Source organism: Hypanus sabinus, chromosome 2 (assembly GCF_030144855.1).
Source record: "Hypanus sabinus isolate sHypSab1 chromosome 2, sHypSab1.hap1, whole genome shotgun sequence".
Lineage (NCBI taxonomy): Eukaryota > Metazoa > Chordata > Chondrichthyes > Myliobatiformes > Dasyatidae > Hypanus > Hypanus sabinus.
Window position 1 is genome coordinate 206,177,837 of NC_082707.1, and position 23,554 is coordinate 206,201,390.

The window sequence follows — 23,554 nt, forward strand, 5'->3', positions numbered from 1 at the left end:
GTAACCGGCTGCCAGCCAGAATAGGATCCCTTTATTCCCACTCTCTGTTTTCTGCTGATCAGCTAATGCTCCACCCATGCTAGTAACTCTCCTGTAATTCCATGAGCTCTTATCTTGCTAAGCAGTCTCATGTGTGGCACCTTGTCAAAGGCTTCCTGAAAATCCAAGTACACCACATCAACTACATCTCTTTTGTCTACCCTTCTTGTAATTTCCTCAAAAAATTGCGGTAGGTTAGTTAGGCAGGATTTTCCTTTCAGGAAACCATGCTGGCTTTGGCCTATCTTGTCATGTGCCAGGTATTCAATAATCTCATCCCTAACAATCAATTCCAACAACTTCCCAACCACTGATGTCAGGCTAACAGGTCAATAGTTTCCTTCCTGCTGCCTCCCACCCTTCTTGAATAGCAGAGTAACATTTACAATTTTCCAGTAATGCAGTACAATGCCAGAATATATCCATTCTTGAAAGATCATCATTAATGCCTCTGCAATCTCTTCAGCTACTTCCTTCAGAATCCAAGGGTGCATTCCATCAGGTCCAGGAGATTTATCCACCCTCAGACCATTAAGCTTCCTGAGCACCTTCTCAGTTGTAATTTTCACTGCACAAACTTCACTTCCCTGACACTCTTGAATGTCCTGTATACTGCAAACATCTTCCACTGTGAAGACTAATGCAAAATATATATTCAGTTCCTCTGCAATCTCTGCATCTCTCAATCTCTCATTATAATACCTCCTGCGTCATTTTCTATTGCTCCTATATCTACCCTCAACTCTCATTTACCCTTCATATGCTTAAAAAAAGCTTTTAGTGCCTTCTTTGATATTAGTCACCAGATTCCTCTCATAATTCAACTTTTCCTTCCGAATGACCTTAGTTTTTTTTTTCTGCAGGTTTTTAAAAACTCCCCAATCGTCTATCTTCCCATTATCTATGGCATCCTTGTATGCCCTCTCTTTTGGTTTTACTTTGGCTCTGGCTTCACTTGTCAGCCACAGAAGTGTCCTTCTTCCCTTTGAAAATTTCTTTTTATTTGGAATATATCTGTCTTACACTTCCCTCATTTGTCGCAGAAACTCCAGCCATTGCTGCTCTGCTGTCTTTCCTACAAATGTCCCTTTCCAGTCAACTTCAGCCAGACCCCCTTTCACGCCATTGTAATTTCCTTTATTCTCTGAAAATACCAACACATTGGATTTTATTTTTCCCCTCTCAAATTTCAATGTGAACTAGATCATATTGTGATCACTGTTCCTTAACCTTAAGCTCTCTTATCACCTCTGAATCATTGCACAACAGCCAATCCAGCAGAGCCAAACCCCTAGTGGGCTCAACAACAAGCTGATCTAAAAAGCCAACCCTTAGACATTCTACAAATCCTCTGAAACTGTTTAATTTAATGCTGATCTCTGAAGGCTATAAAGTGTTCTTCTATTCTGAGAATGTGCCCTTTGGTCCAGGACTCTCCTACTACTGAAAAGACTGCCTGAATATTAGGACTTGATATGATGTCCTACTTCATTCTTTTTACTCATCTGTTTGTTGAGATACAGCACGGAACTGGCCCTTTTGACTATTCAAGCCCTGCCACTCAGCAAACCCTCAGTTTAATCCTATCCTAATCATGAGACAATTTACAGTGACCACTTAACCTACTAATGGGTGTGTCTTTGGACGGTGGCAAAAGAAGGAAAAAGGTCAGCGAAAAAGAAAGAAAATAAAGAAAAAGAAAGAGAGTGAAAGAAAAATACAGCAAGTAAATCAGGGATTTCTACAGCTTTGCTTTAGCTAAGAGGTTCATAACAGATGATCATAGGAAATTAGTTAACTAATTAATTGATTAATTGCGATATAGTGCATAACAGGCTCTTCCTGCCCAATGAGCTGCACTACCTAGCAACCCACCTATTTAACCCTATCAGAATCACAGGACAATGTACAATAACCAATTAACTTGCTGACCGGTATGTCCTTGGACTGCGGGAGAAGTCTGGAGCACCCGGAGGAGACCCACGTGGTCACAGGGAGAAAGAACAGATTCCTTACAGGCAGCAGTAGGAATTGAACCCGCGCAGCCTGTATGGCAGAACGTTGTATTAACCACTATACTACTGTGTTGTCGCTCTTCTAATCTCCCTTTTCATTGCAAGTGAATGTAGTAGGTTATACATTATTGCAGGCCTCCATTGAAGCAAGGGAGACCCTATTAGACTTTATGAGAAAGAACAGAGGTAACTAGTAACACTAACGGGAGCTTTATATCCAAGCCCCTGCTGCCTTGTCATGAGAAATTTCATGTGTTCCGTGATTGTTCCTGTCTCCTTTTGTTCATTTTTGGAGATTATTAGTGTCCTGTCGGCTGGGAAAATAAGGTAAGTGTCAAATGTGGCCACCGTCATTTGATCTAATGCACTCAACTATCAGATCACTGCATACTTTAAAGGCAAGGTTGGGGTCTAAAGGTGGAAGGCAGATTGAAGGCACATAAAACACCCAAACATATGTAAATGAGTTAATTTCATTGTTGATTTTTGAACCCCAGGAGAAACAACCATAAGATGCTGGAGCAAGTTAGGCCATTTCATTCATCGAGTCTGCTCCGCCATTCCACTGTGGCTGATTTATTAACCCTCTCAACATCATTCTCCTGTCTTTTCCTCTTAAGCTTTGGCATCCTGACTAACCAAGAACCTATCAAACTCCATAGCCATCTGTGGCAGTAACTTCCACAGATTTGTTATCCTCTAGCTAAAAAGTTCCTCCTCATCTCTGTTCTAAATTGACGTCTCTCTATTCTGAGGATGTGCCTTCTTATCCTAGACTCCCCCACTAAAGGAAACATCCTCTTCACTTAGAACTTTGAAGCGAGGTCCCTCTATTCTGAGGCTGTGCCCTCTGGTCCTTTTAAACTAACACAAGACCATGATATATCATATAAATGCATGATGATCCATCAGAGTATGATGCATTAGCATTTATGTACTTTAACTCTCACGAGTCCCTCAAGCATGTGCGAAAATCGCGTATTTTCAGAAATATTACAGGAGACTTAAAGACATGCTATAATTCACTAGAATGATGGCATTTTGTGGGTCTGTTATACTGACTGTCACAATACAAGTGTTAACCCGGGCAGTCGAAGAATGATTGTTATTGGTACTTTGTTGATTTCAGTGCAATATCCTAGCAGGCACTTTACACTCCACTGTGATTTATACAGTAGTTCCACTTTAATGCCCTTATATTGCACTTATAGGGCTGGGAGACTCAGAAATATTTGAACATTCAGAGACATTTATCAGAAAAGGTCATGGACTGCACAGCGGAGAGGATGAGGATTCTTCTGACCCACTCTTGCTTAAGGAGATAACTTGTGCCACAGTATTATTCCTGAGTAATTTCAACACTCTGTTATCAAATCTTTCAATTAATTAATGCATAAAACTTAACTGTGACTCAGCAACTCTATTCATATGCATTTTCTGGGGTTCTGAAAGAGGTGGCTGAATAGATCACGGAGGCATTAGTAATGATCTTACAAGAATCTCTAGATTTTGACATGGTTCCTGAGGACTGTAAAATTTGAAATGTCACTCCAATCTTTAAGAAGGAAGGGAGGCAGCAGACAGGAGATTGGGTTGAGGTCAAAGGTTGGCAAGATGTTAGGGTCCATTATTAAGAAAGAGGTTTTGGGGTAGTTGGAGGAACGCAATAAAATAGGCCAAAGTTTGCATGGTTTATTTAAAGGGAAATCTTTGCTGAGAAATCTGTTGGGATTCTCTGAGGAAATAATAGGCAGTTTGGACAAAGGAAAGTCAGTGGATGTTGCTTATTTGGATTTTCAGAAGGGTTTTGACAAGGTGTGGTTGCTAAACAAGATAAGAGCACATGATGTTGCAGGGGAAATACATAGAAGCTTGGCTGACTGGCAGGAGGCAAAGTGTGGGAATAAAGAGGATTGAATCAAAACCAGTATGGTTCTGATGTTGACTGGCAACTAGCAGTGTTCCACAGGGATCAACGTTGGGTCTGCTACTATTCACATTATATGTTAATGATATGGATGACGGAATTGTAGCCAAGTTTGTGGATCATACAAAAGTAAGTAGCTTTGAGGAAGCAGAGAGGCTATGGAAGGACACGGACAGTTGAGGAGAATTGGGCAAAGATGGAATGCAAGGCATTTAAGTGTATGATCCTGCACTTTGGTAGAAGGAATAAAGGCTTAGAAAAAAATTTCTAATCAGAGAACAAATTCAGACATTGGAGGTACAAAGGGACTCGGGAGTCTTTTTGCAGGATTCCTTAAAGATTAACTTGCAGATGAGTCAATGGTAAGAAAGGCAAATGCAATGTTAGCAATCATTTTGAGACAACTAGAATATAAAAGAGAGGATGCAATGCTGTGGCTTTATAAGGTGTTGGTCAGACCACACTTGGAATTTTGTGAGCAGTTTTGTGCTCCATACCTAAGGACAGATGTGCTGGCATTGGAGAAGGTCCAGGGGACGTTTATGAGAATGATTCTGGAAACTAAACCGTTAATGTAAAAGGAATGTTTGATGGTTCTGGGCCTGTACTCACTAGAATTTAGATGAATGAGAAAGCGAGTTTGAAACTTACTGAATATTGACAGGCTTAGATATAATGGATGTGAAGAAGATGTTTCCTAAAGTGAGAGAGTTTGAGATCAAAGGGCACAGCCTCAGAATGGAAGGACATCCCTTGAGGTAAGAAATCAGGAGGAATTTCCTTAGCCAGAGGATAGTGAATCTATTGAATTCATTGCCATAGACGGCAGTGTAGGCCGATTCGTCTGATATATTTAAAGCAGAATTTGTTAAGTTCTTGAAGTAAGGTGTCAAAGGTTACGGGGCAAAGGCAAGGGAATTGATTTTGATGGACAAATAAATCAGACATGATCAAATGGTGGAACAGACTCAATGGACAAACTGCCTCCTTCTGCTCCTATGTCTGATGCTTTTAATGGTCTTGTGGAAAGTGTTTACAGCAAACACGATAGGCCAAATAGTATAATTCTGCTCCTATATTTGATAGGTTTATGGTCTAGAGATCTTGAGAGACAAGCCCAGATGGCTCTTTTCTGCCAACACTTCCTCTACTGACAACAGAGATTGCACCAGTCATCAGTTACCTTCTTTGAAATGAAAAGCAGTTGAGAAAAACAAATTCCCCAGAATGACGTTAACTTCTCAGAATGTGAAACAAAGGCAGCTGGTTTGGACACAGATCGACCATGACTGAAGTTGAAGAAAGCTCAAGGGGCATGATGGCAGATTCTCACCTGTCCTATCGAAAGGTACTCTAACAATCAATTCTTGTGACTTGACCTAATTAGATATTAGTTATTCTCTCATATGCTATAATTTGTGTTAGATTTTGCAGGTAGCTGTGAGTGAAAGACACTTTGAACAAGCAGACAATGTGGTTCCTGTTGCTGCTACAGTTTAAATAACCACTTTCTGCACTTAAGTAGGAAGAAAAATGGTGTTATCTCTGTAAATCCTGCAAATTCACAAAGAGCATCATCTTCTTCTCTGAGGTGTTAGTTACACACAGCCACTTCTCCGGTATGGAGGGGTTGCTGCACAGGATCAGAAATTCTTCTAATTTATTGCATTTTATTATGTATAGCACTGTATGGCTGATCCAAAGCAATACATTTCACAGCATATCCCAGTGATATTAATCTAGATTCTGATTCTTGGATATTCAGCATCATTCACATGTCCAACTGCAATTCCCCAAAATAGATAATCAAAAGTGAACTCTGTCAAATCAAAACATCTCCACAATCTCCATCAGCACCCTTCTCAATCTCAGCAAGACCAAGGAGGACTGACCTGTCCTGTACCCAGAATGTAAGTGCAATCACGAAGAGCATGTGGCAGTGCCTCTACTTAGAATTTTGTGAAGATTTGGCATGCCATCTAAAATTTTGACCAACTTCTGTAGATGTGTGGTGGAGAGTATATTGTCTGGCTGCATCACAAACTGATATGGAAACACCAAAGCCCTCAACTGAAAAATCCTACAAAATGTAATAGATGCGGCTCAGTCGATAGTAGGTAAAGTCCTCAGCTGCCGTGATGAGGCCACACACTAAGATTAGAGGAGTAACATCTTTTTTCCCATCTGCGTAACCTCTAACCTAAGAGCACAAACATCGATTTCTTGAACTTTCGGTAATGTCCTCCCACTCCTCTTCTTCCCAGTTCCCCATTCCTGTTTCTCTCTCTCACCTTTTTCTGTACCTGCCTGTCATCTGCCTCTGGTGCTCATCCTTATTCCCTTTCTTCCTTAGTCTTCTACCCTCTCCTATCAGATTCCCCCTTCTCCTGCCCTTTACCTCTTTCACCAATCAACTTCCCAGCTCTTTACTTCACCTACTCCCCCTCACTTGGTTTCACCTGCCACCTTCTATTTCTTCTTCCCCCCCCCCCCCAGCTTTGCACTCTGACTTTTCATCTTTTTTCCAGTCCTGATGAAGATTCTCAGCCTGAAACGACAACAGTTTATTTCTTTCCACAGATGCAACCTGGCCTGCTGAGTTCCTTTAGAATTTTGTGTGTGTCGCCGCAGGTAAAGCCCTCTCCACCATTGTACATCTACAGAGTGGACCTTGTAGGTGTTCTGAATGGTGAGTAGGGAAAGTGGACAGTAGAAAAGATTTGTTATCAAAGCTCCTCATAATTCCCACTGTCTCTTGGGAATACTTGGTCCCTGAATGTTGAAACCGGAGAAGGAGAATTGGGGAGTTCAATGAGAATCTCAGTTGCACTGCGTGTAGAAGAGCAAAGGAACTGGCAGAAGGAATCATCACCTCCCAGACCACATCCCCTTGAAAGCACCATTAATCTGACCTGTGATGCATTCTGCTCTTTGAAATATAGTCGTCATCAGCCACCTTCTTCTTGGCATCATTCGGTCAGGGTCAACCATGGAAGTTACGTCCTAGCTGCCCAAGTTGATACACAAGCCGATATGCACGCAGAGCAGTAGATTATAGAGAACAAGCTGTTACACATGCAACAGGCTCCCCCTCTGCATGCAAGCAGCTGAGGTTTGAGATCAGAGTTTTCGTTCTCCTAGGTGAGCTGCTGACCATGGCTGACGAGCCCCATCTACCTGAAGTGACTGGTTTTAAAACACCTGTAACCTGCCTCTGCCCCTTTCTCCTGTCAGTAGAAATGGCTTCACTGCATGTGAAGACCAGGAGCTGGACTTGGTTGTCGGATTTGAGCTGCACGCAATTGGGAGCATTTAATAGGTAGTGAGAGCTCATCCCCATTACCACTCACGGCTACAGCAACCATAGGCCGCTTTAGAACCCACAGAAACAAAATGGAAGAAGGTCATCCTCAGTCCTGATGCGCCATCTAAGTAAGAAAAGAAAACATTCTTCCTGAAACACAAACTGAAGCAGGATGCACTTTCAGAGACATTAAAATTGAAAGATAAAAGGATTGTAGCAGATGGACTTTGATAGTGAGTATACTGACCTGACTCACAAATACTGATGGCATATAATTCATCACTTTGATACTCCTCAGTAATGGAGACTAAAAAGAGTTTAATTTTCTTTCCACTCTCTTCAACCTCCATTTGTAAAGCAATAATAACCAAGCAAGAAGACATCTTCAGTGCACTGTCGAATGTGGTGCATCCTCCAAATGCTTGGCCTTTATATACTCTTCAATCAGCTCATTGGCTGTCATTTTGGAAACTCAGTTGTGACGTGTGGAGGAAATCTCATCACTGATTGGCTGTGTGACAAGCCTTCCGTGTTGAGGTCTCCAATTTCGCCCACATCAGCTCATCAATGAGATCTGCATGTCTTACTATCTTTCCTTTCGGTTAGTCCTGATGAAGGGTCTCGGCCCGAAATGTCGACAGTGCTTCTCCTATAGATGCTGCCTGGACTGCTGTGTTCCACCAGCATTTTGTGTGTGCTGTTGTTTGAATTTCCAGCATCTGCAGATTTCCTCGTGTTTGCTCTGCATGTTTGTTTACAGGATTGTTCACGGAAAACCACGCTTATAGGAACTCTCTTGCATGTCGTGTATCTGCTCACAAGTAACTTGCCAAGATCAGAGAGCGACTCAACCCAACCATTGACCACCGGAGCTACACATCTTCCATAACATTTCTAACAATAATGAACAATCTCCTTTTTGTAAGACAGAATTTAATTGGTAGAGGGGGTTCCCTAAGGTGCCCAAAGATGACAGGAAGCCTGTGCGGGAAAGTTTTTAAAACAGAAAAGCCATTACACTCTCAACCTCAGAAATCAGGGTCCACTGGTACAAGCAAGAATTACAAACTGCAGTCTTCTTTGGTTGCAATGGACGACTTTCTGTACCCTGTCATGTCCTTCGCTCTCCATGGAGCGTTGCAGTACCAACTTCCTGGCCATTGGATCTCATCCGCCCAGTCCGTTGGAGCTGACTTTACATGCTAGGACAAGTACGTCCCTATCTCACTAGGTTATGAGGCTACCGGGTACACTCACCTGGTTTAGTCTGTTGAATTGGTGTACCAGTGTGCGGCAAATGCCCCCGGAAGGGACATGTCAAACTCCGTCACCAAGTGTGTTACCCCTCCCTGGATATCACAAACACCCTATGTGCATTTATATGTCAACGTAGAAAAGGCAGCCTTCTACGATTACTATTAAAAGTTAACAATGTGATGTAGTTTGCAATAAGAATATTGGTTGGATTAACAGTGCTCATTCCTACATGAAATTAAACTAACGAGAATTTTGTAACAATACAAATGGAAAACTGGAAGTATCTGTCAGATGAACTTCACTTCTGAATAGGATGTTCTATTCCAGATCTTGGAGACAGACACAGCACTGAAAGGAAATAATGTTGTGGCTGTCTAATACTGGCCTATAGTTCTGCATTGAAATGAGTGTGAAAGCAAAGCTCCACAGTTCCGAATGAGTTTTCAACAGTGTGAAAATTAAGTGCCAACCACCTCTCTGACCTTAAAAAATAAGATAACAAGTGAAATCTCAATCCTTCAAAAAGATAATTAATGTTAGAAATTGTAAGTCTGTTTAACATTTCTGTCTTTCTCTTTAATCACATGACCTGAGTCCACTACTCTCTGCAGCTTTTTGTCCATTATAATTGTTCAAAGTATGTTTACTACCAGTGTGTATACATTATATAACCGTGAGATACGTCTCCTTCCAGGCAGCCTCAAAACAAAGAAATGCAATAGAACCCATTTAAAAAAAAAGTCAAACCATGCAGGGAAAAACAAGTTATGTCAGCAATAAAAGTAAGCAAATAATACCTAGAAGTGAAGTTTACAAAAGAGAGTCTGTTCATTGCAGACCTCAGCCTCAGTGCAGCTCAGGAACCAAGTAAACCTCACGAGCAGTGAGCTGAACTGGTCTGCCCCTTGCCTCTGATCCTGACACTCTGACCTTTTCAATCTCCCTCGGCACTTAAATTGTCCAAACCTCTGGTCACTCCTTGCTCTTGAATGCAGGCCCTACCATTTAGATATGCTCTTGGCCTGGAAACCACCACCTTGCTTCGCCCATACAATTCGGTCCGGTGCTTAAATTTGTCAAATATCAGCTTGTTCCTTGTCCTTCGGCATGGGCCACACTGCCTCGAATCTGCCTCACCTCACTTCTGCCATTTTCAATCGCCCACGTCTGCTCCAACAGCCAAACTTTAGCTTGTTCCCTGTTACATTTTGTAATTTCAAAACATTAAATTAATTCAAAAGAAGACAAGGGAGTTTGAAAATGCAGGTCTAATTTCATATTTACTTTAAGTGAGACACACACGTATCACATAGTATTAATTAAAGTATTTATACATACAGTGCCTATAGAAAGTATTCACCCTCTTCCACAGAAGTTTTCGTGTTTTATTGTTTTACAACATTGAATCACAGTGCATTTAATTTGGATTGTTTGACACTGATCAATAGAAAAGACTCTTTTGTGTCAAAGTAAAAATTTTCTACGGATTGATGTAAATTCATTGTAATTACTAAACACAAAATAATTGATTGCATAATTACTCATCCCCTTCAAGTCAGTGTTTAGTAGATGCACCTCTTCACCTCTTCCCTTTGAAACGGAAGAGTCCCATTGACTCATTTCTTTTTGGCCTTCCTTTTGCTGAGCTGGGTTTTGGTCTTTGCATTTACTTTTATGAGCAGCTTTTCGTCTGCCATTTGAAGTTCATGCAATAACCTTAACTCAAAAGCTGAACACTCACAACTTCTCTGAAGTTCCTTGAACTCTCTTCTAGCTTAAAACCAAGCAATATTTCATAAGGAACCATTGAGAGAGGTGGGTGCTTGGAATGCACTGCCAGTGACAGTGGTAAAGGCAGATACAATAGGGTCTTTTAAGGGACTCTTAGGTAGGTACATGGAGCTTAGAAAAATAGACAGCTATGCAGTAGGGAAATTCTAGGCAATTTCTAGAGTGGGTTACATGGTCAGCACAACATTAGCCAAAGGCATGTTCTGTGCTGTAGATTTTCTATGTTCTATGTTTAAGATTAATATATCGGAAGCTTTCTCAGACATGTTGACTACAAAAACTGTTGTAGTTGGATTACTGCTTTCATCACTTTTCATGATTCCTCTGAGCAGCGTTGTCCTTCTGTCCTTCCATGATTCAATATACTTTCCAACCAGAGGCATGGAGATCCACACCAACGCCTGTTGATCCTCTGCTGGGGAATAGTTCATGATGTTTAGCATGTAGACAGTTGTGGAATCACACAGAACCTTTCTTAATTAACTTTCAGTTGACTTTATTGCAGGGAATGCAGCATGAAAATGCAGAATGGATCTCCAATCAAAGTGTAGTTGTCTCAGCCAATCATGTCCCCACATTGCTGGTTGTTTTTTTTTACCACATACAAGCTCAATGTGGTTTTTGGTTGTTGTATTTCACTATTATGAATGTCACTCCCACAGGATGTATCTCTTCTCCAGTATCAGTTCTGAGTTGGATATCAGCAGGCTTCAGTGCAATATCTTTGAAATGCCATTCAGACTCATTTTGTGGAATGACTGAAACAGCTGAACCAGTGTCTATTTCCATTTTAATTTATTTGCCATTCACTTCTACTATGTTATAATGCTTGTTTGTTGTTTGTTTACACATTGTAATTCTCAAGCCTGCACAGTCCTGTGTTACTCTCATCATCATCAGATTTTTCATCAAAAGTATTTAGATTAGAACTCTTTTTGAAAACTGCAACTTGGCCTTTTAACTTTTTCTCTTCCCTATGCAGTCAATTTACTTTTGTCAGCCCAACATGCTCTTTGTTTGTGTCCTACTTTGTTGCATTTTCTGCAAGTTTCACCTTTAAATCTGCATTGGCCTGGTGTATGTGAGCACCTGCCACAACAATTTCACAATTTGTTTGGTCAGGTCAATCAACAAATCTCATTTCTGCTGGTTTGGTTGGAGCAGTTGAACTTTGAAGCAAACTGTATGCTTCTAGGCTTAATGTTATCAACAAAATTGGTACTTGTTTCTCGTTAGCTATTTCATTTGCTTCAAAGTATTGTTGAATTAACTCAGTATACATAAGCCAGTTACCTGTTGTATAATCAAATTAATCAATCTTTCTGATGGTTATGATTATTATCACCTGATATTCACTTTTTATGAAGCATTGAAATCTTCAATTTTCTGACTTTTTTAACTCAACCATGTCTTCCCATCCAAAGGTCACAAGCAGCGCTGCTTTTTTAACTCTATGTTGCTTGCTGCACTTCTTTCAGTTTGAACATCTCTCTGTGCTTCAAAAGGGTCATAGCCATGTTAGGTTTGTTTTAAAAATACCTCATTGCCAATATAATGCTTTGTGACTTCAAAACGTTAAACTAATGAAAAAGAGGACAAGGGAGTCTGAAAATATGGGTCTAACTTTGAGTTTACTTTAAATGGTGAGCGTATGTATCACGTGGTAGGGTGATGATGTATGCAATTCTTGTATTTATACATAAAACCCCTAATAAATCATTTAAATGATCAAGAATGCTTAATCAACCAATATATATACACCAGATTACTCAAATATTATTGAAATGTTAATTACACAACATCCCCCGCTCTCGGACCCAGGCCCCACAGCCTTAATTTGGCCATACATGACACGCCCTAATTGCTGTGCACCTTAAAGACTACTGTTCATACCAGGGCATACAGGTGGTTTAACAGCTCAACTCCGAAAGGTAAGTTGGTGTAGAGACAGATAAAGGACATGTATGTAAGGAAAGTGGAGGGATGTGGACATTGTGTAGGTATAAGGGATCAGTTTAGTTACTAATTGTGGGCTGAAGGGCAGGTTCCTGTACTGTACTCTTCTATGTCTTATGGTCGATATGGGTATTGCTGACTCAGCTGAAACTTATTTCTCAGTCCTTCATCCTTTTTTTTAAACTTTTTTTTAATTGCATTTTTAAATGATTACAAAGTATGAAAAAACAATGTATATAACCCATACCCCCTCCCCCATCCTTCATCCTTGAACAAACTGATTTATTTTGTCATTCTGAAGGCCCAGTCCACAGTCATATGATGAAGGCTGGACAATCGTAATGACTGGAGATTTAATTGCCTTAAAGAAATCTTCATTCTTTCCCTGATCTTGGCTGTATGTGACAACTGTGACCCTATGCAAATCACCTGCCTGGGAGGTACATGGATCCAGCACCTTCACCTTTCCTCATCACACAGAAAATGAAGGAGAAACCTAGGGAACTCAGAGGGAAGAACTGGGCATTGATGATATCATCAAGATCCTAAAATGATTTAAATAATGGACTAGAAAAAGAAACAACTGCCACATTAACTGTCAAGAGTCAGGGTTGGCACTGGTCCACATCAGAAAAGGTATTTTTAACAATATTTTTCCATCCCTCAGAGATGTCCAAGCCAAGTACTGCTCCAAACTCAGAACCATCTGGTGAGAGTAAACAATTTCAAGTTTCTGGGTGTCAAGATCTGAGGACCTAACTTGAACACAACATTTCAATGTAGCTATATAGACAAGACAGCAGCTATATTTCATTTGGAGTTTCAGGAGATTTGGTTTGTCTCCTAAAAAACCCTCAAAGTTCTATAGATGTAATGTGCAGACTATTCTGACAGGTTGTATCACTGTCTGGTTTGGCGGGGGGTGGGGGGGAAGGTGCGACACACAGGATCAAAAGAAGCTACAGAAAAGTTGCAAAATTAGTCAGCTCTATCTTGAGTACTAGCCTCCATAGTATCTAAGAAATCTTCAAGGAGTGATGCCTCGGAAATGTGGCATCCATTAAGGACCCAGATCACCCAGGACATGCCCGGTTCTCATTGTTACCATCAGGAAGGAGGTAGAGAAGCCTGAAGGCACACACACAGCGAATGAGGAACAGCTTCTTTCCCTCTGCCATCCAGTTCCTAGATGGACATTGAATCCATGAACACTACCTCGCTTTTTTATTATTTCTATTTTTTGCACTTTATAATTTAACTATTTATGATGATGATGCATGATGATGATGGCATCTATCTCGAAGGATAATAGATGTGTGCTGTTGGGCAGACTATGTAGAAGGTATGGAGAGGCTGGGATGCCCAGTCATTAAGATCCCACTCCCAGCCTTACCGGTGTCATCCAAAGGAAAGCGAAGAAATGTATTTGACACCAGCTTGGCTGGTGGAGCTGCCAAAAGGGTGATCAATGAATCTGCCAAGATGGCGCCGTGCGCAGCAGACATGTTGTGTACTCCGAAATGGCATTGTAATTTTCTTCTTCTCTCTCTTTCTTTTTGCAGTCCTCTTAAAAGAAGCTGAAAGTCACATCAAGTATGATCGACTGACTCTTTTGAAGATGGCATTCAATCATAACGTGCTGCTTTCTACCGCTGGGACCCGTTGCTCGCACAAAACACAGGAGGTTCATTCATCACACCAGCACTGTCAAGGAAGCGTCACCGGAGGCGAGGAAGATGAGCCGTTGGCTTGGTTATGTTAAGATGGCACGTAAATCAGCCTGCCACTCCCTAGCATACTCCTGGCTAACATACAGTCACTGGACAACAAGCTGTGTGAGCTGATCACCCGAATCTCAGACCAATGGGAAACAAATCATTGTAACAGCTTATGCTTTACTGAAACCTGGTTGTCAGGGGAAATACCAGATCAAGTCATCGAACCTGTTGGGTTCTCTGTGTTCTGAACAGACAGGTCTAAATATCTCTCTGGGAAAAGTAAAGGTGGGAGAGTATGTTTCAAGGGGAACAATGCTTAGTGCGACCCAGGTAGTGCACACCCTCAAATCCTTTGCTCCCCGGATCTGGAGAACATTATGCTGCTATGTCAACATTTCTGGCTACCTAGAGAATTCATATCTGTTATTATTACAGCTATGGACATCCCACCGCAGTCCAATACCAACATGACTCTCAATGAACTTGTGAAACCATCAATATCCAGAGGATGCTTTCAACATTGCTGGCCATGTTAACCAAGCATCACTAACCAGAGCTTACCCAAAGTCCTGGAAACACATTAAGGTGAGTACTCGGGAAGGAAGCATACTAGACCACTATTACTCTTCCTTCCACAATACCTACAAAGCATTTCTCCACCGTCCGTGAGGAAAGTCTGACCATTCTTCCATCTTGCTCCTGCCCACCTACAGGCAGAAATTGAAGCAGGAAGTAACCATGCTGAAAACCATTGGCTGCTGGTCCAACCAATCAAAGTCAATGTTACAAGACTGCTTTGATAACGTCACCTGGGAAATATTTCCAGCTGAGAACATCTGTAAATACACAAAGGTGGTCACAAGCTTCATTCAAAAGTGCATTGCTCCCCAAAAATCAGCCCGGGTCTACCCAAACTAGAAGCCTTGGACAAACAGTTCACTGCGTGTTGCTCTCTGTGTAAGGGATAAAGCCTTTGCCTCTGGAAACCAACAGGAGATCAAGAGATGCCACTAAGATTTCTGTAGAGCCATCAAACTAAAAAACGACAACACAAGGACAAAGTCCAGTCAGAGCCCTGCGACAATGAAGCATGCAGCGTATGGCAAGGACTGCGCACCATCACGGACTTCAGAGGATGGTGAAGTCATTACAGCAGTACAGCCAACATTGCCGTCTCAAACCCAGACAAGCTAATTTTTTTTTTACACCTGACTCGAGGTTGACAGGACTGAACCCCCAAGGAGAGCCACCGACAAGACCTGAATCATGGTCATCTCAGAGGCTGAGGTACGTAGAACATTCCAATGTGTCTCATCTCAGGGTGCATCCTCAGATTCTGTGCTGCTGTGTTTATGGACATCTTTCTCTCTCCCTCTTCCAACGTGTAATGCCCTCCTGTTTCAAATCGTCCATCTTCGTCCCTGTACCTAAGAAAACCAAGGTAGCATGCCTGAACTATTGGTGCCTTGTCAGACTCAACTCAATAATAAGCAAGTGTTTTGAGAGCAAACACAAGGAGATCTGCAGATGCTGAAAATTCAAACAACACACACAAAATGCTGGTGGAACACAGCAGGCCAGGCAGCATCTATAGGAAGAAGCACCGTCAACGTTTCGGGTCCAGACCCTTTGTCAGTCCTGACATACTGCACAACATATGTCAGTGATATTAAAGCTGGTTGTGATTCTAATTCTGACATTCTTTCATCCTCTGACCGAAGCTCTCCACCACTGTACAGTGACATAACATGAAATGCACATCACCAAGTTGACCATTCCCAGGTGACGCCTCCTTCAGCGTGCCGAAGTCCTTCTGCGTTCACTGCAGATTGCTTCCTTGCATTCTGCATTCCAGTGCCACACACTGGCCAGCACCTGAGTTCTACCTACCCCACCAAGATCCCGAGGTCAGAGCACTTTCTTACCCATCTGGTCAATTCCCATTGTGTCAAATGCCCAATATCTTTTGCGAATGCTGTGATATTATTCACATTTTATCTTGAATAGACCACATTGCTGCAATGCACATTTTACTGCCCTTCCAAAGCAATCGATTGACAAACTTCGTCTCATTCAGAACTAAAACCAAATCAGCGGGAATTTCACTCCCATCCTAACTTCTCTACTTTGGCTTCCTGTATCTCTTAGAATTGATTTTAAAGTTCTCTTACTTGATTTAAAGCTCTTAATGGTCTTGAGCTGAAGTACATCCCAGGATTACTTTTGTTTTATAATCCTGCTCGACTCTTAGGTCTTCTTCCACCAGTCTCTTAAATTTAAACAATCTCCTTCAAAATAAAGTTGGCAGGTCATCTTTTTTGAACTATGATCCTAAACTGTGGAACTCAACAGCTAAAACTATGAGGGATGTTGACTCAGCTGACACTTTAAAACCCCAGCTCAAAACCTATTCATTTAACGTTAATTTTAACTGACATTTTTTTTTGTCTTTTATTTACAAGTTTGTATTTTACCCCATTGTAAAGCAATTTGAAATACATTGTCTGTATGAAAAATGCTCAATAAGGACATTATTGTTATTATGTTTTTTCAGCTCAAGATGAGACAATGCATACCTTGTTCATGTTCCATTATCTTTCAATTTCCTCTTTTAGTTCAACATAGTTTTGGTGTATTCCCCTTGTTGATTTCTGTAAGTTATGTGTGTTTAGAATGGCTGTATCTACCAAACAAGTTGCTCATGTTTGTTTATCCTGTATTATTATATCCAGATGGTTACTATGGACAGTCATGTCTGTAATTACAGATTGGTAGTAATATAACTTGTGGGATTCTGACTCTAAAACTGGATCAAGCTTCTACTTATAGTAAGGAATGGTACTTTTATGAGTTTGTATTTTAAAGCAAGGTTTTGGTAAATGATGTTTGCCACATGATATGCCTGTATAAGTAATCAGACTGAGTTAAACTGCTGCAGGATCCTGTAATCTGTTAGAACGTTTCTGGATTCACTTGGCATTTTCTGCATTTATCGTCTTGAATTTGTTGGTCTTTTATTATGTAGTTTTAATTATTTTTTGTATTAATCACTTGGTCCTGTACTACTACAAGGAAACCTTCTGTTTCTGGGAAGAAATCTCCAACTCTGAGCCAGACATTCTTTGTCAATATCTAGTCTGTTCGGATTGCAAGGATGTCTTCCATTGAAGGTCATGCTCTTCCATTGGTTAACTAATTCTCTAGTGGTAATTTCTTCATTTTTCTGGGTTGTGCTTCATTTATGTTCAGTGGTGTGTACTTCTTATCAGAATTGCATATGCTCGCATGGAGTACTGAATCCTTTATTCATTAATGACAATATATCCTTAGAAGTTTTATCTAACTTTTGTGTAGATTTTTAATGTCTGTTATTCCTCTTGCCCTTCTCTCCTAGGTAGTGCCAATAATGTTTTCTGAAATTTATTTCATTTCTTGCTGTTCTTTGTAAATTTTCCAGATTGATTTCGGACTAAGATATTATATCAAAAGAATACATTAATATGTGTATAGCAGAAGTGTTTATTGCCTTTGTTATATGTTTACCTCTGAGCTCTGTTTGGCAGAGCTTAGAAGTAAATTCTGTTTAAAGATTCCTCTTTCTCACAGTCTGCTCTATTTTCTTTGCCTGTTGATATCTCAGATACTTATATGTTTCATATTCATCCATCAGTATTGTAGTATTGCAGTATTGTATCCTGCTGCTCTGTATTCTCCTAGCTCTATTGCACCTTTCTTTATCTTTAATGCTCTGAACTTATCTAGTCCAAAGTTCATGTTTGTATCCCTAGAAAAGAGTTCCACTATTTAAATTAATTGCTTTAGCTTTACCGATGAAGGAGCAAATCATCCAAGTCTCTCCAATCACACTTGATCGACAAACTGAATGCTAAACATAAAGGGGTGCCTTCAACATGTTTTGAGAAATTCTGCCCTGTCCCTTCCTGCAGATAACATTCACACACACAAAGGCAGCTCGGCTTCTGAGGCAGCATGATAGATGTTGCTTACATAATCTGTAATTGCAAAAACATATTTCATCAACAAACCACCCTCAGCTAGAGTCCCCCACCTTCAATTCTTGAACTCTTTGCAATAAGAGGGAGCATATATTGAGGTGATTGGAGGGGGAGGATGTCAGAGTTAGTGATAGTGCATGGAATGTGCTGCCAGGGGTAGCAGTGGTGGCAGATATCTTAGGGACATTTAAGAGATGTTTAGATAGGCACATGGATGTGAGGAAAATGAAGGGTTCTGTAGGAGAGAAGGGATAGATTGATCTTAGAGTAGGTTTAAAGGTTAAAAGTTGGTAGTGTGTTGTACTCTTTTCTGTCCTATGGCCAACTTGAGCAATGGGGTCTGCAATCATCTCAGATATCTGAAAGCTCATCCAGCTAGAGTGAAGAGAATGAATCACCTTAGCCAGGAATCACAAAACTGCCATGTCCTTGCTCTGGGTTTCCATCTTCTGAGGCACAATATATTCCAAGGTTTTGGAGGTGCATTGCACTCGGCCCCATACAACTCACGCACATTGATGGCATTTGAGGGGTAAATTTGCCCCCAATTTAGCCAGACAAGTTGAAGCAGTTTTTGGAGAAGAATAGCAATGTTTTCCTTTTATCCCAATCCCTACGGTGGCAGTAATATTATGAAGGATCCCACTTACCCTGTTCACAGGCTGTTTGTCCCACTTGCATCAAGAAAGAGGTTACTTAGCATCCATACCAGGGCCACCAGACTCAAAATCAGTTACAATGTACTGCATAAAAGGTTCAAAGATTAATTTATTATCAAACTGCATATGTGCGTGTGTGTGTGTGTGTATATAATCTGAAATTTGTATTATCCAGATAGCCATACAGCAAAGAAAGGACATGAAAGTTATTCAGAGAGAAATATCAAGTCAACCCTCCCACATACAAAAAAATGACATACCGATCATCAACCCCCCCCAAATACCCCTCCCCCACACAAACTGGAATAGGAGCATTAACCTCAAAAACCAAGCCCTCGCCCCCACACAAAAAAGCTAACAGAACACTTGTAGAACATCAACATCGAAACACCTTCCCCTCGCACAACAAAATAGAAAAGGAACAGGTGATAAAAAACAATATAAAAACCCTAAGTCTGAAAGAAGTCTACAGTTCATAAATGCAACAGTCTAATCTATAAGCGCAGAACCACGATACCACCCTACAGTATCACCGACATTCACCAAAAGAGAGCCCTACCTGTCTGCAACAGTGACCCCCATAGTGACAGGCCACTCACGGAATCCTTCTCCGGCAGCCATCCGAAGGCAGGCAGTCAGTGCTGGCATTCTCACTTGCCTTCCCATTCACCTTGATGTCTCTTTCTTCCACGATGCTTTAATTGTCAGAGTCGAACATTGGCTCCTGACTCAACTCAAAGTTCCTTCGCATCGAGGCTGTCGCTTGCTTCCCAGAATCTTCTTGGAGACAACAAAGCGCTGGATCACTCTAACAGTCTCCGAACTGTAAATCATGGGCTCAAACATGGCCTCGTCGCTGAAGCACACTCAAGGTGAAAAATAAGTGCTAAAACAGGCATAAAAGAAATAAAAAAAGCTATTTGGAAAGCATCAAGTTGGATAAGACACTGAGACCAGACGGGATGAGCCCCAAGCTATTCTGGGAGGTGAGGAAGGAGATTGCTGAACCTCTGGTGATGATCTTTGCATCATCAATGGGGATGGGAGAGGTTCCGGAGCATTAGATGTTTGCGGAAGTTGCTCCCTTATTCAAGAAAGGGAGTAGGGATAGCCCAGGAAATTATAGACCAGAGAGTCTTACTTCAGTGGTTGGTAAGTTGAATGAGAACATCCTGAGAGACAGAATTTATGAACATTTGGAGAGGCATAATATTACTAGGAATAGTCAGCATGGCTTTGTCAAAGGCAGGTTATGTCTTACGAGCAGGATTGAATTTTTTGAGGATGTGAATAAACACGTTGATGAAAGTAGAGCCATAGATGTAGTGTATATGGATTTCAGCAAGGCATTTGATAAGGTACCCCATGCAAGGCTTATTGAGAAAGTAAGGAGGCATGGGATCCAAGAGGATATTTCTTTGTGGATCCAGAACTTGCTTGCCCACAGAATGAAAAGTATGGTTGTAGACAGGTCATATTCTGCATGGAGGCCGGTGACGTGTTGTGCTTCAGGGATCTGTTCTGGGACCCCTATTCCTTGTGAATTTTAGGAATGACCTGAATGAGTGGAGGGATGGGTTAGTAAATTTGCCGATGACACAAAGGTTGGAGGTGTTGTGGATAGTGTGGAGGGCTGTCAGAGGTTACAACGGGACATCGATAGGATGCAAAACTGGGCTGAGAAGTGGTAGATGGAGTTCAACCCAGATAAGTGTGAAGTGGTTCATTTTTGTAAGTCAAGTATGAAGGCAGAATATCACATCAAAGGCAAGGCTCTTGGCAGTGTGGAGGATCAGAGAGATCTTTTGGTCCGAATCCATATGCAGGTTGACTCTGTGGTCTTTTAAGAGACTCGTGGATGGATACATGGAGCTTAGAAAAATAGAGGGCTATGGGCAAGCCTAGGCAGTTCTAAGGTAAGGACATGTTCGGCACAGTTTTGTGGGCTGTAGTATGCTGCGGGTTTTCTATGTTTCCATGTCAACTGTGAGAGCACCATCTTGACCAGAAGCTATCTAATTTATATATATTTATTATTATTGTTTTTTTAATTATTATTGGGTTGTTTATCGTATTGTGTGGTTTATGTGTGTGATGCTTCAGATCTGGATTAACAATTATTTCATTTTCCTTTACATTTGTGTACTGGAAATGAGATTAAACAATCTTGCCCCAAAGTATCCAGAATGTTGGAGCACCTGAATATCAACATTCTCTTTTCATCCCAACCTTTTACTAAACCACACAGACCCATCATCTGCACAAGAGAATTTCTAGAGTTCAAATTTGTTTTTTTTTGAAAAATTACTACTCTTATCCTTTATAATGAACTTTCTTCTAATTGACTTTCTCAGTTTTATAAAGAAAGTTTGAAGTTGATATCCTGTTATCACATATCTGAAGCTCCAATGCAATCATTTCCAACTCACTTGTATAGAAAAAAATACTGTCATTATTTTTTAGAACGTAGAATGGTTCAAGCTTTTCAGCTCACGATATTGTGCTATTCTGTATAAACCTACTTCACAATCGTTGCTGGAAAAGGGCCAGTAACAACATGAAGGATCCCACCCACCCTGCTTGTGGACTGTTTGTCCCTCATATATCAAGGACGAGGTTACATGGCATCCACACCAGGACCACCAGACACAAAAACAGTCATTTTCCCCAAAAAGTAAGGCTGATCAACACCTCCACCCACTAACCTACCCCATCCACACACCCAACCACCTCTACTTTTTCATTTCCTGTCAGTCACCTTATGTACAGACACTCCCGAGCCTAGCATCACTTTACGGACACACAATCAATCTACGTATATCTTACATATTTATATTTATTGTACCTTTCCTATTATTGTCTTCTTTTGCATATTGTGTTTTTTTGTGCCTCATCAGATCTTTAGTAACTATTATTTTGTTCTCCTTTCCACTTCTGTACTGAAAATTACTTTAAACCATCTTGAATCTTTTTTATCTGAATACATTCAACATTAGCAACAAGGAAACCTTAGAACAAAATTGTCAGAGCTTCTATAAATACTTCTAAGCGATTGTATTAGCTAAAGTTAATGTGGGTCACATCCAGAAAGAGCCAGGATAATCTATGCCAGGGAAGAAGGAGATTAAACAAATATGTTATTAACTGAATAAAAATACAAAAAGTCCCTCAAAATGTAGTGAATAAGGATAACAAATAATTAATATAAGTAAAAAAAAGCCATCAGGAAATTAAAAGAATGAAGGAGAAAATTTACAAGGATGCGGCCAGGATTGTGAACCTGATTTATAAGGAAAGGTTGAATAGGTTAGGACTTTATTCCCTGGAGTGTAGATGATTGGCAGGATTTGATAGAGGAATACAAAATTATGAGGGGTATACATAGAATAAAAGTAAGCAGGCATTTTCTACTGAGGTTGGGTGAGACCACAACTAAAGGTCATGGGTTAAGGGTGAAAGGTAAAATGTTGAAGGGAAATTTCTTCACTCAGAGGGTGGCAAGTGTGTGGAACAAGCTAGTGGTGGATGTGGGTTCCATTTCAACATGTAGAAAGAGCTTGAATAGGTACATGGATGGGGGCTGGTGTGGAGGGCTGAGGTCCTGGTGCAGGTTGATGGAGTAAGTAGATTAATAGTTTGGCATGGACTAGATGGGCCAAAGTGACTGCTTCAGTAGTGTTCTATAAATCCTGTGGACATAATGTCCTGAATTCTATGGTTTTGAACAGGTGGCGATGACAATAGAGATTGCTATCTTCCAAAATTCCAATGATGCTGGAAATTATCCCCAGAATTCAGAGGGCAGAAAGTGTAAATACTTGATTTGAGTAAATAGAGCTAAATCAGAGAGCTCCAGGTTGACACTAGTTGAAAGGAAAATGTTTGGAATCTATTAGCAGTAGCAGAGCATGTGGAAATCAAAAGTGTGAAAAACAAAGTCAAAATGGATTTCTATTTTAATAGTTCCATTTAATATCAGAAAGATCTATGCAATGTACTTCCTAAAGTTCTTGTTCTTCACAGACATCTACAAAACAGAGGAGTGCTCCACAGTAAAAGCATTAGAACCCCAAAGCCACCCCTACAAGCCCCTCCCACGCACAACAGCAGCAAAGCACTGACCCTCCCCACCCACACCCACTTCCATAAAAAAGCAACAGCACCCCCCAGTCACCTAGCAAACAATAACAAAGCCCCCAAGAAAGACCATGATCCACAGTACTACAAAAACAGTCGTTCACCCAACAAGCAACACACACAAAATGCTGGTGGAACACAGCAGGCCAGGCAGCATCTATAGGGAGAAGCGATGTCGATGTTCACCCAACAAATTTGACATACTCAGGCCTCCCTCTCCCTAACAAAATGAAAAAGGTGACCCCCCCCCCCTTTCACAGCGAGAAGGGAGACATAACCAAATATTTTGTTGATTTGTGATGATAATGTCTGTCACATCACTTTTATTTCTGAGTCCTCTGACCCAAGAATCCGCAAAGAGAGAGAGAGAGAGAGAGAGAGTAATTCACCGAGTACACAGCCTCCAACAGCGGATCTACTGCTCCCGATGTTCTGTTTTCTCCAACGACGCCAGCATGGAATCAGCCCGTACACATGGCTGCAAAGCCTCAGAACCTCAAAGGTATGCTTGGCTTCTAGGCCTCGTCCTTGGGATCTCAAAAGCAGTCAGTAGTGAGCCCCGGGAACAGTTCCCACTGCCACAAAGAACCAAGGTCTGAGTGTAACTCTGGGTCAGTTCTGTCAAAGGGTTATCAGGTTTGCCAAATCTGTTGGAGTTCTCTGATCTGTTACCAGCTGAATAGATAAAGGCAGGCTAATTGATGCGTCACAACACACACAAAGTGCTGCAGGAAA